The sequence below is a fragment of the Lepidochelys kempii genome, chromosome 1, assembly GCF_965140285.1.
Source record: "Lepidochelys kempii isolate rLepKem1 chromosome 1, rLepKem1.hap1, whole genome shotgun sequence".
NCBI lineage: Eukaryota > Metazoa > Chordata > Testudines > Cheloniidae > Lepidochelys > Lepidochelys kempii.
Window position 1 is genome coordinate 126,370,690 of NC_136380.1, and position 13,903 is coordinate 126,384,592.

The window sequence follows — 13,903 nt, forward strand, 5'->3', positions numbered from 1 at the left end:
CTTGTTGACCCCCTCAAAGAATTCTAGTAGATTGGTGAGACATGATTTCCCTTTACAAAAAACATGTTGACTATTCCCCAACAAATTATGTTCATCTATGTGTCTGACTATTTCGTTCTGTACTACAGTCTCAACCAGTTTGTCTGGTATTGAAGTCAAGCTTACTGCCTTACTGCCGGGGTCTCCTCTGGAGCCCTTTTTAAAAATTGGTGTCACATTAGCTATCCTCTCAGTCATTTGGTACAGAAACTGATTTAAATGATAGGTTACAGATGACAATTAGTAGTCCTGCAATTTCACGTTTGAGTTCCTTCAGAACTCTTGGGTGAATACCATCTGGTCCTGGTGACTTGTTATTGTTTAGTTTATCAATATGTTCCAAAACCTCCTCTAATGACACCTCAATCTGGGACAGTTCCTCAGGTTTGTCACCTTAAAAGAATGGCTCAGGTTTGGGAATCTCCCTCACATCTTCAACCATGAAGACTGATGCAAAGAATTCATTTAGTTTCTCCAGAATGACCTTATCGTCCTTGAGTGCTCCTTTATCATCTCCATCGTCCAGTGGCCCCACTGGATATTTAGCAGGCTTCCTGCTTCTGATGTACTTAAAAAAAAATTTGCTATTACTTTTTGAGTCTTTAGCTAGCTATTCTTCAAATTCCTTTTTGGTCTTCCTCATTATGTTTTTACACTTTATTTGCCAGAGTTTATGCTCCTTTCTATTTTCCTCATTAGGACTTAACTTCCACTTTTTAAAGGATGCCTTTTTGCCTCTCACTGCTTCTCTTATTTTGTTGTTTAGCCACAGTGGCTCCTTTTAGGTTCTCTTAATAATTTCTTTTAATTTGGCGTATACATTTAAGTTGAGCCTCTATTGTGGTGTCTTTAAAAAGTTTCCACACAGCTTGCAGGGATTTTACTTTTGGTGCTGTACTTTTTAATGTCTGTTTAACTAACCTCCTCATTTTTGAGTAATACCTCTTTCTGAAATTAAATGCTACTGTGTTTGGGCCGCTGTGGTGTTTTCCCCACCACAGGGATGTTAAATTTAATTATATTATGGTCACTATTACCAAGTGCTCCAGCTCTATTCACCTCTTGGACCTGATCCTGTGTTCCACTTAGGACTAAATCAGGTATTGCCTCTCCTCTTGTGGGTTCCAGGACTCGCTGCTCAAAGAAGCAGTCATTTTAGGTGTCAAGAAATTTTATCTCTGCATCCCTTCCTGAGGTGATATGTACCCAGTCAATATGGGGATAATTGAAATCCCCCATTATTATTGTGTGTTTTATTTTTATAGCCTCCCTAATATCCCTGATCATTTCACAGTCTCTTTTACCATCCTAGTCAGGTGGTCGGTAATATATTCCTACTGCTATATTCTTATTATTCAAGCATGGAATTACTATCCATAGAGATTCCATGGTACAGTTTGGTTCATTTAAGATTTTTACTTCATTTGATTCTATGCTTTCTTTTACATATAGTGCCACTCCCCCACCAACACATCCTGTTCTGTCCTTCCGATATATTTTGTACCCTGATATTTCTATGACCCATTGATTATCCTCATTCCACCAAGTTTCTGTGAGGCACTCTAGTTCACCCATCTTATTATTTAGACTTCTAGCATTGGTATATAAGCTCTTAAAAAACTTGTCACTTTTTAGCTGCCTGCCATTACATGATGTAATTGAATGGGTCATTTTTTCATTTGACTGTTTCTCATCAGATCCTACCTGTATTTATCATCTTCCATCCTGTCCTCCTTATTAGGACATAGGGAATCTCCATTTATAGATCCTACCCTAAGGGATGTGTCTCTCCGAAGCACGTGCTCCTCCGCACCTATCGGCTTTCCCCCAGCCCTTAGTTTAAAAACTGCTCTATGACCTTTTTAAAGTTAAGTGCAGCAATCTGGTTCCATTTTGGTTTAGGTGGACCCATCCTTCCTGTATAAGCTCCCCCTTTCCCAGAATTTTCCCCAGTTCCTAATAAATCGAAACCCCTCCTCCCTACACCATCGTCTCATCCACGCACTGAGACTCTGCCTTTCTGTCTGTCTAACTGGCCCTGCGCGTGAAACTGGAAGCATTTCAGAGAATGCTACCATGGAGGTCCTGGACTTCAATCTCTTACCTAGCAGCCTAAATTTGGCCTCTGGGACCTCTCTTCTATCCTTCCCTATGTCACTGGTACCAACATGCACCATGACCACTGGCTCCTCCCGCGCACTACACATAAGTCTATATAGCTGTCTCAAGAGATTCACAACCTTCGCACCAGGCAGGCAAGTCACCATGTGGTTCTCCCCGTCATCGCAAACCCAGCTATCTATGTTTCTAATAATCGAATCACCCATTAGTAATACCTATATCTTCCTAATAACTGAAGTTCCCTCCCCGGAGCGGTAGAATCATAGAATATCAGGGTTGGAAGGGACCTCAGGAGGTCATCTAGTCCAACCCCCTGCTCAAAGCAGGACCAATCCCCAACTAAATCATCAGTGTGACAGGATACCACATCATCATCTGGAAGGAGGGTCCCAACTATGGGATTTTTTTCCCTCTGCTCCAGTTGGATGTTCTTCCCTGAGGCTTTCATCCTCCTCAACAGCACAGAGGCTGTCAGACCAGGGGTGGGACCATTCTACTGTGTCTCGGAAAGTCTCATCTATGTATCTCTCTGTCTCCCTCAGCTCCTCCAGTTCAGCCACTCTGGTCTCCAAAGCCCATACACGATCTCTGAGGGCCAGGAACTCCTTGCACTGAATGCACATATACACTACCCGCCCATAGGACAGGTAATCACACATGCAGCACTGAGTGCAACAAACTGGGTAGCCCCCCGCTCTGTTGCTGGACTTCTGCCTGCATTCTCTTTTTACCCCTGAAGCTCGTTCCTTTATTGATTTTTTTGTTTTTATCAGGAGGTGGTTTTGGCTTTAAGTTTAAGGAATGGTAAGTGTATGTAGCACCCCCCGTTCCCCTCACACTACCCTTGTAAACTCCCTAGCAAAACTCCCCTGTTAGCTGCTCCTGTTCACTAGCTCCTCTGGTCGCTTAGGAACAGGCTTTTTAAAGCACTGGTCTTCCTGAGTAGCCTGGCCCCTGGTTAAGGGTTGATGGGTGCTAAAGGACTTAGGGATCAAAGCCTCATTAAGAAGCTCTCAGCACTCAGCCTTGGCTATCAGGCCGGTAGGCTCAGCACTCACACGGTCAGCACACGGTCCCACAAAGAAACAGACCACATGGTATAGTTCAGTCCACTCCCATTGGGACCAGTGGAAGTTAGGCACTCGAAATACCTTTGAGGATCCTGTAGGCCTTAAGTGAGTTATGGCTTTATCCTTCCTTTTTTGTGTGGTTTGGGGAAGGAGAGTCACTCACCTGAAATGATGGTAGTGCTGTTCCTTCTCCTCAAGTGAGTGAGGTAAACAGGAGTAACTGTTTTACTGCCCATAGTTGGCCTGCACCTGAGTACAGAGAATACAATAATAATATGTCAGCTTCTTTCCTGTCATGCTCATGCTCACTCTCTAGGCCCTTAGGGTAGAGCTCTAGGCCACGGCCATGATGCGGGTCTTTTAGCCCAGTGTAGATGTACCCTTTGTGTATTACCAGACAGCACACTAATCCCAGACTGAGACTCAGATTTGAGCCAAAGCCTCCTACTGTCCACACAGAAATTAGTCCGACGAGCTAATAACTCTTCTTGAGTTTGGCCCCCCGGACCCTCCAAGCGGGGTGGGTTGGAGCCCAAGTCCCACTATGACATGGGTCAGAGCCCAGGCATTTTGCAGTGTGGATCCACAATCCCCTGCGGCTATGCTTCCCAGCCCTTCAATTCCAAAGTTTGCCACTCACTTCCCAGGAACCAGAAGCAACCTCCTAGTTTGAACACAGCTGCTCAACGTTTAACCCTTCATTTCCATATGGACTGCTCAACTGGAAACAACAAACACAAGTATATTCAGTGCTAATATGGATTAGGTATGGCCAGCAAGTAATAAGATGAAGTCCTGCATCAAGCGCACTGCTAGCGGGCCAGAGAAAAACAGCCACATTCTGGTTAACCTCTGACGAGGCATTGACTCAAGAGCACAAGAAATGAGCAGGTGTATAAAATGATATCCGAGCAGCTGGCAGCATTGAGGATTGACAGGACAGCAGATCAATGCAAAGAGCAGATCAAGTGACTGAAGACAAACTACCAAAAAATCAAAGATTCTAATCTCTGGGAACTCCCTGTAGTCCTCCCTCTTATAGGAGAAAGTCAGTCGGATAATGGGAACTGCACTAAACACTGTGCCTGGTGCATGATCCTCGGCTGAGTGAGGATGGCAACAGTATAACCCCCTGTCACAAGCACCCCTGGAAGAGAGCCTGCCAGCAGAAGATATGTCCTTGAATTAAAGCAGCCCCTTTCATAAACTGTGAAATGTATTTTTTTAACGAGGCTCAGACAATAATGGTCTCTGTCTTTCTCTCCGTTCAAGGCCCTTTCACCTCCATCAGAGCAACACAAGGCACCAGGAGGAACACGGCAACTGGAGCCTGCATGTTCCTACTGCAGGGGAAGAGAAAGAGCATCTGAAATGAACTGATGGGAACTCTGTTTGATCAAATGCATCAGCAGATCCAGGTCCAACAGGCTCAACTCAATAAGGATGCTTGCAGGGTGGAAAGAGAGACAGAGGCTGCGCAACATGAAGAGAGATTAGGCAGACAGATTTATGGAGCAGAACTGGTGGTTAAAGGAGAAAGATAGAGTGCAGAGGAAGGAGCTGTTGGAACACTGACTGGAACTGGCTACCAGAATGCAGGCTCCCAATGCAACCTTCAGCTCTTGCTCCCCTGACTGCTATCAAGTACTGCAGAACATCCATCCTTTGGACAATTCAGGGAGTGGCTGGACTACGTCACAGGCAAACACTGACACCTGGAATGGATAAATGAACCCTGCGCAGTGATTCATTCCAATCCAGGTGCATCCTGCAGGTTCAAAAGGTGCCGGAAAGACCAAGGAGAACATGGACCTATGACTGTTGGGGTTTGGTGCGGGGGGTTGGACCACGCTGAGTTTTATTCTTGTACTGCATGCCATTGCAGCATGGGGCCTGGGTCACTCGTAGGTTTAAACTAGTGTAAATGGTGGATTCTCTATAATGTGAAGTCTTTAAATCATGATTTGAGGACTTCAGTAACTCAGCCAGAGTTTAGGGGTCATAGAATCATAGAATATCAGGGTTGGAAGGGACCTCAGGAGGTCATCTAGTCCAACCCCCTGCTCAAAAGCAGGACCCATACCCAATTAAATCATCCCAGCCAGGGCTTTGTCAAGCCTGACCTTAAAAACGTCTAAGGAAGGAGATTCCACCACCTCCCTAGGCAACGCATTCCAGTGTTTCACCACCCTCCTAGTGAAAAAGTTTTTCCTAATATCCAACCTGAACCTCCCCCACTGCAACTCTATTACAGAAGTGAGTGGGCAAGGTTCTGTGGCCTGCAAGGTGCAGGAGGTCGGACTAAATGATCATGATGGTCCCTTCTGGCCTTAAAGTCTATGAGGCTGGAGACCTTAGGAGTTGGAGACCCTCATTATCCAAGATCAATCCAAGCAGTGACAGAGTAAACATACATCCCACTGATTTATTGTTCTGAGTCCTGGCTCCTACAGGTTTAGAACTTGGATCCCAGCTGAATCTGAGGGAGACCAGATTGCTGGACAAGAGTGAGAGAAAATATTGATCCTGTGCACTAGATGTCACAAAGTTAGATTCCTCCAGCTTTCTAATTTTTCAACTAGAATTGGTCATTTTTTTTTAAAAAAATTGACATTTCAACATTTGGTGAAAAGAAAACTACTTCAATGGTATTTTCATAATTTTTTCCATTCTTGCTATTTTTCAACCAAGTCTAGAACTGGTGAAATGTTTCTAATTTTGAAATTTCACACTTCCAAATTTGAAAAAAAAAATGGAAATTTGATTTTCAGAAAACATCACAATTCTCTCCCCTCCCCCTTATTTTCCCCCCTCAACAAGCTGTATTGGCTTGAAAGTGGCCAAAAAAGGTCTGTCATTATTCCACTTCATTGAGTGGCATAAGGATTCCAGCACTACCATGTGTGCAAAAGGATTTACCTGGTGGTTGATATGTGGTTACTTCATGCGTAATCGAACTGTAAGAATCTGAAAAATCACCTGCTTGCCCTAATATTATGTTATTAGATACACACCAGGCAATTTGAACATGTAAATAGTCCTCACTGTTTGCTGTAAGTAGAACTGGTTGAAAATTTTTCATCTGAATGATTTTCCAATGAAAAAAATACTCTAGTTGCAAAACCAACATTTCTGTGCAAAGGGATTTCCATTTTCTGGGCAGCTCTATGTTTCAGTTTTGGACTAAGTGGTTTACAAGGACAACAAAGGGTTGTTTTAAAAAAAGGGAATTTTGCAGTTTTGCCTGGCATAATTCAGCCAAAAACTGTAAGAGGATTTACTGAAATTGTGAACTCTATCTAGACTAAAGGTTAGAGATAGTTTAGAATTTGTTTTAATTCACTCTATTGAATTGTCATTCTTGTCTCTTCTATGCTATTTTCAATGATCTCGGTAAAAACAATGACTCCAACTGACACAGCTAACTGTTTAGCTGGTTTTCCCCTGAGAGCTGATTGAAGATGCAAGCATTCCTCTGTCAGTTTTTTTATCAGGAAATGGAAGTTATGTGCCCCTGTACTGGGCAAGGGCATTTGTTTGATGGATCTAGTTTCTCATTCCACGATGAAGTGGTTAACAGGGATAAAATCTGAAAAGCTTAAACTGTTAGACTCCCATTCCTGTAAACTGCAAAACTCCTATTGGCTTTTAGGGGACCAGCAGCAGGCCCTTGATCATTAGTTTCCTAGTTAACATTCCTTCAAGGTGAGTTGGGGAAATTATCTCTTTTTTTTAGTATTCTTGGTTAATTCTGGCAGGATGCAGACTCAACAGAAATGCTTACAGTTTGCATTGTCAAGGTGACCTTTGAATATGGAAGGGCTAAACACTTTACTTTGCAAATTTAGAGAACACAAAAAGCTGTGCAGACATATGGGAAGACCTCAGCTCTATAGCTTCCATGGCTTTTTATTCAGAACAGATTTCTTCTTTATCTGTCTGTGAGCGGAGAATGCAGTTTCCCATCTGCAAACTCGATGTTCAAAAGAAACTCTACATACACTTTTTTTTTAGTATTTTTGTAGTGTCATTTCAATAAAATCAATTTGAAGAGGTGAGATTAGTTCTGAAATGAAATATTAAAATCTAATCTGAGTTCTGCAGTGCAAAAACGTTTTCCCTGCATTCATTAGCTATGCAGCACAAAAGCCGTCTTGCCCCTAATATAGGACAGACAAAATGAAGACATATTATCAAAGGGTTGGTATAAAGCAGCTGTCTCAGAGCTAAACCATTTGTTTAATTTGTCATTAAAATCCACTGTTTACTTCTTTTATGTTAGATCAGTTTAATAAGAGCAATTTCAAAACCCTTCTTTAATCTCAGCCACCATAAGCAGTTAGTTACATCCATCCCTGCATTGTTCTAAAGATTTGTGTGCTGGGAAAAATCCCTTAGCCTAGAGGTTTTTATTTTTCTTTTTTTAATTAAACAATTTAAAAATCATTTTTGCCATGTGAACTCATGATGAAACTTTAGGCTTTTGGTTTTTTATTGAATTGTACTGTACTTTTCAGAATTGGCAGGGAGCTTCCACCCAAGAGTACTTTTAATTGGAGTACGATCAAAGCACCAGAATAGCATTAAATGTGCAAGATCACCCTCTTTGTGACATGAACCAAATCTTCCAATGTGTTAGTACAGTGCCGAGCACAGTAGGTTCCTGCTTGTAACTGAAGCCTTTGGGTGCTATTGCAATATTAATACTAAATAGTTATTCCTAATTCTGAAGGGCTTGTCTTTTGATGGGATTCAAAAGAGCTCAAAATACTCTGATGAACTGTAGTTGGGTATAAATATTGATTTCAAAAGTATGTATACTTGGTCCAATATCATGTGACTCCTTGTGTACAATCACCTTGGTTGATAAAAGTCATAGCCATGTATGTCAGTCCAAACCCTACAAAGCCAAGCAAATGCCAATACACATTAATGTAAATGAACAATCAAGAAGTGTACATGCCTTAAATGAGGAACTGCATGATTTTATTATTGTGAACTTTGTCTACTTCTCTCTTACTTTATTGATTACCCTGTTTTGGTACATCTGTATGTAGGCTCTGGTTCTAAAAATGCACACACATGTTTAACTTTACACCTTTGAGTCATTCCATTGACACAATGTATAGGCCTAAAGTTAAGAATGTGCATAAGTGTTTAAAAGATAAGGGCCTAAGCCTGGAAGCTCTTTGGGGACATGGTCCGTCCATCTTTGTGTGTTTGTGAAGCATCTTGCACATTTGGAGGAGCATAATAATAAATAAAAGGCCAAAATCAAGGGATGGCCAAATTGAATAAAAAATGTTCCCCATAACATGAATATCAGCAGTTTTGAGCTAGCCAAATATGTGCAGACAATTAGCAGAAAAGATTCTTGTTAGAATATAGATATTCAGGCCTGTCAGTAAAGGCTTATACTCTAAGAATTTAGGTGTATTCCTATCACTTAGCTAGTTATAGAGGTATAAAAGAAAGAATCAAAATCACTGTCTGCTGGTGTAAGGTCCTTCTCTTACTGTGACATTCTGAGACCCTGTGCTTAGGCTGAGATCTTTGGCTAAGCTGAGAAGCGACCAGTCATCTCCTCACATTCCAACCTAGTCACATTGAAATAAGTTGCTATTGGGCTGTTAGGAATACAATCCTGTCCTGATAATGCCTATCGCTTCCAGAGAAAGGGAAGTGCCTAGAAGATGTAAAAGGAAACTTAGTTTGCTAGCATCCTGTCTGGCAAGAACTCACTTCTCAATAGCTGGGATGTGAAATCCTCATTCCTGTGTTTAATATATCACTGTAGTCCCCATTTCCCCATTAAAAAGAAAAGGAGTACTTGTGGCACCTTAGAGACTAGCCAAATTTTGCGAATACAGACTAACATGGTTGTTACTCTGAAACCTGTCATTTCCCCATTGTTTGTCTGTATAATCTTTGTCTGGTTCTGTGATTGTTTCTGTCTGCTGTATAATTAATTTTGCTGGTGTAAACTAATTAAGGTGGTGGGATTAATTGGTTAAATAATCATGTTACAATATATTGGGATTGGTTAGTTTCAGGAAAATGATTGGTTAAGGTATAGTTAAGCAGAACTCAAGTTTTACTATATAGTCTGCAGTCAATCAGGGAGGGAGGGAGGGAGTGAGTGGGTGGGTGGGGGAAATGGGAACAGGGAATGGGGGTGGGGAAATTGGAATCATGTTTTGCTAAGGTGGGGAAAGGGAACAGGGACACAGGTGTAAGGATCTGTGGTGTCAGAGCTGGGAAGGGGGACACTAAGGAAGGAAACTAGAATCATGCTTGCTGGAAGTTCAACCCAATAAACATCAAATTGTTTGCACCTTTGGACTTCGGGTATTGTTGCTCTCTGTTCATGTGCGAAGGACCAGGGAAGTAAGTGGGTGAAGGAATAAGCCCCCTAACATGTTAGCAACATTGTAATTTTAATTTTTCCACTTGCAAGCCATGGGCGGGAGGGGGGACTGCTTATTATTTATTTGATTCATAGCATCCTACTTATTAGTACTCTAGCATTAGCCTAGCATTCTGTTCCTTACCATTGCTGTTCATAAATATCTTTGTTGCTTTTCAGATCTGGGACATGAAGGGGGTTGGAAGCATCTCCCAGACTATAACGGCTTGGGTTCTTTTATTACAGTAGTGTTATCACATTATTCATTTAGTACCATCAACATGCATATGAAAGCTTTTCTGCAGGCTGTTTGGATCCTGGGCAGTCTTTTCGTTCTGTGTTGGTACAGCACCTAGCACAATGATATCCTGGCTCATGATTGGGGCTCCCAGGCAATATCACAATATAAATAAGAGGAATAATATGGATGTGTGGCCATGTATGTTTGGGTCTGTGGGTTGGCCCAGGAAAATATATGCATGGTGACCTCTCCAGCAGAGGTTGGGGCTGACTGAGTTCATTTTGCTGCCGATTACTGGGGTGTAGAAAAAAAGGTATAAGTATATGAGTCTGTTCAAATTCCTTTCAACTCAGATTCTCTTTTTTGCCGGCAAGGAAGTGGTACTGTGTGCATTCTGTCTGCACAGGAATCGTTATCCCTACTGCTCTGAAATTCTGCTTTTCCACCTCTCTTTTTTTAACTGGGCTGTGACTTCTCTATTTCAGGGATGCAAAGGGAATGGCAATACAAAACGCCTTTCTGAGGGTGCAGGATGACTGAAGGCCAACATGTAAACTGAACCCAGCCTTCAAAACCAACACCACCCACTCCACCCATTTGCCAAAATCACTCAGCAAAGTATCAACAAATAGATGGGCTTAGCCAGTCAGGCTCTATCATATCAATGGGGGTAACAAATGCCAGTGTCAATGCCCTTCTACTGACAATGTCCTGCTGCCACTTCCCAGCTGAATGCAACTGAGAGCTGTCAGCTCATCCATACTGCTCATCTCAACAGCTGGGGTAATATAGGAGAGACCAGCTGTCTAAGATCTCACCTATAGTGGGAGGTTGTTGTTTGGATTTTCTGTGGGGGGCGAAGGGGGTTGGTCACTGGTGTAATCTCTTGAGCCAGTGCAGTTTACTGCTGCTACATCGGTGTAACTACACCAATGATTAAAAATAAGATCTAAGACACATAATATCCAAATGACAAAAGCCCAGATCCAGAAATTATCCAGTGCATAACAGGGAACTACACATTGCAGTTATTTTGGACCTAGTGGTGACAAAGGCATGGATAGGTAAAGTAAGGTCAAATTCCCTGTCTTCCACTACCCTTCAGCTTCATCCCACAGCTAGTGCAGCCTCCTTTTTCCAGTTGATCGACTCCCCATCTGTAGGGAGGGGAAAAGAAGGTCCCCATGTCCTGATCCCACTAAGTCAGAAAACATCCCAGCAACTCAAATGACCATCTCCTAAGGAAATGGAAGAGGAGAGCACAAACTTTTGCTCCTGCTAGGAGTGGAGAAGAGACTCTTGCCTGCTCTCTTTAACCTCTCTCTAAAGACAGTGACCCCATTCCTAATTGGCTACTTTACCCTATTCTATAGAGCTGCTGGGGGGGTCCTTAAAAAACTCCAATGGGCTTGGATAAGTTTCAGAACTTTTCCATGCTGACCTGAACAAGTGAAAATATTCACTATGTGTAAACTATGGAGAAGCACAATAAAGTAAGAGACACTCCTGGTTTTGATTCTTGATTTTTCATTATAAACTTTAAACTCAACCATGTCTGTTTAATGATTAATTAAGATTCACAAATCTTCAGGGTGAACGTGGGCTACTTTGCCAAATCTCAGAGCCGCTACTCAATCTTTATCTTCCTTGACCTGTCAGCCACCTTTGGCACCGTTGACCATACTCCTCTTCTTGTAGCCATGTTCTCCCTTGGCTTCTGTGATTCTGTCCCCTCTTGATTTTCCTTTTACCTCTTTAATCTCTCAAGTGCGTCCTTCAGAAGATCCTCCACACCCATCCTCCAATTTTCTGTGGGGGCTCCACAGGACTCTGTTCTTCTCTTCTACCTCTACATCTTCTCTCTCGGTAATCTCAGCCATAAACACAAATGCAACTACCATCATTGTACTGATTACTCACAGATCTACCTCTGTACTCCAGGCCTGTCTCCTTCTGTTCAAACTAAAATCTCAGCCTGTCCCAGTGACATCTCCTTGTGGATGTCTAGTGATCAGCTCAAGCTCAACATGACTAAAACAGAGCTCTTAATATTCCGCCACCAAGACCTACCCGCTAGTTCCTGTCTTGATCACAGCTAATAGCACCACCATCCTGCCTTTCAGGTCCATAACCTAGGCATCATCTTTGACCCAGCCATATGTCTAGGCTCCCCACATTCAGACTGTCTAATTTTGCCAATTCTTTCCTCAATCTCTCTCAGATACAGCCTTTCCTATCCATCCACACAGCTAAAACTCATCCAGAGTCTCATCATCTTGCCGTCTCAACTACCGTAACACCCTTTTCTCTAGCTTTGACCAGTGCAGTCATGCCCCTCTCATGTCTATTTGGAATGCTGCTGCAAAGATAACTTTCCTAGCCTGTCACTTTGACCATGCCAGCCCACTCTTTGAATCCCTCCCGACTCCCCCCTTCTCTATAGTATTAAACATGAGTTTCTTTGTTTCACTTTCAAGGCATTTCACAGCTGATCATCTCATATTCACTATTAAGAGGTTGACTCCCACATTCAACTGGCTCATGACACCAGCCTCCATCACCCACTTGTTAAATGTTTCCAAAAATCACTTTGTGCTTTCTCTCATGCTTCCTGCCACATTTGGGAGGAGCTGCCTGTAACTGTCCACAAACCTACCTCATTAACATCCTTCAAATCCCCCATAAAACTCTCCTTTGCTGGGAGGGCTACAAAAAGCTTGACAACAATTAGGCCGCTGGTGTACTGCCTCTCATGCTAGCCAATAATGGCTCATTGTTTCCTTGTATTCCTCCATCTGTCTTTCATTTCCATCTGTTGCCTCCTGTCGTATCCTTTGACTGTAAACTCTCTGAGACAGAGGCTGTCTCTTTGTTCTGTCTTTGTACAGCACCTAGCCTGTTAGTGTCCTGGCCCATGACTAAGACTTGAAGGTAATGCAATCTATAATAAAAATAATTATTATTAATGAAAATCACCTGGAAGCGATGTTTTTACATTGTTCTGATGTGACACCACTTGGTGGAACTTGATGGCTTTTCACAAAGAATGGCAGTTCCTTTATGAAGTGGCAGGAGGAAAATGGTGTCACTAGAGCTTTTAGAGTAAGGTAAGACCGATATTGTGGGAATAACCAAGAACAGTTTGGCTGGTCATGATTTTGAATCATAGCCCATATCTGGCATTGAATTCACAATACATTTTGAAGTCTCAGAGCAATCTGAATCATTCTATCATTCATAAATTAAACTTGTAGTTATCTTTAACATTACCAAGTACTGGGGGGGAGGTATAGTTCAGTGGTTTGAGCATTGGCCCAGGGTTGTGAGTTCAATCCTTGAGGGGGCCATTTGGGATCTGAGGCAAAAATTGGGGATTAGTCCTGCTTTGAGCAGGGGGTTGGACTAGATGACCTCCTAAGGTCCCTTCCAACCCTGAGATTCTATGATTCTATATAATTAAGAGTTCTTCACGTGCTTTTGAAAATATCCTTGGATTTTTCTTTTTTCTTGCAGTGCAGAAACTTGTATCAGGATAAGATCTGTGCAGCAATAAACCTTTGCCACTGGCAGGAATCTAGCAGTCACAAACAATTAGTTCCTTCTGTGAATGGTCCAAGGTTAATTTTAGCCGCCTAAACTGTCTACTGCCAGTTCTGATAAGTTTTCTCCTTTAGCTCCAGCTGTCTGGTCCCTGATGGGATTTGGCTACAAGGAAGATGGCCCATTAACCATCACTAGCAGTGGAATTGTGAAGCTGATGAATATTGATCACATGTTCCAACGGGTTATCGGATGATGCTGAGTGAATCTGACGCTTGGTTGTTTTTGTGGGCAGCTTTTATTTTTACTAGCTGAGAGCACTTTGCTCTAGAGTTCTGCCCAGAGGGGAGAGGAGAGAGAGAGAGAGAGAGAGAGAGAGAGAGAGAGAGAGAGAGAGCGAGAAAGAGTTGTGGGAGAATCTCTCAACGGTGCCATCAATGGGTATCAGAATGAGAGAAAGAATTTCACGTGGATTCTTTGCCCTCT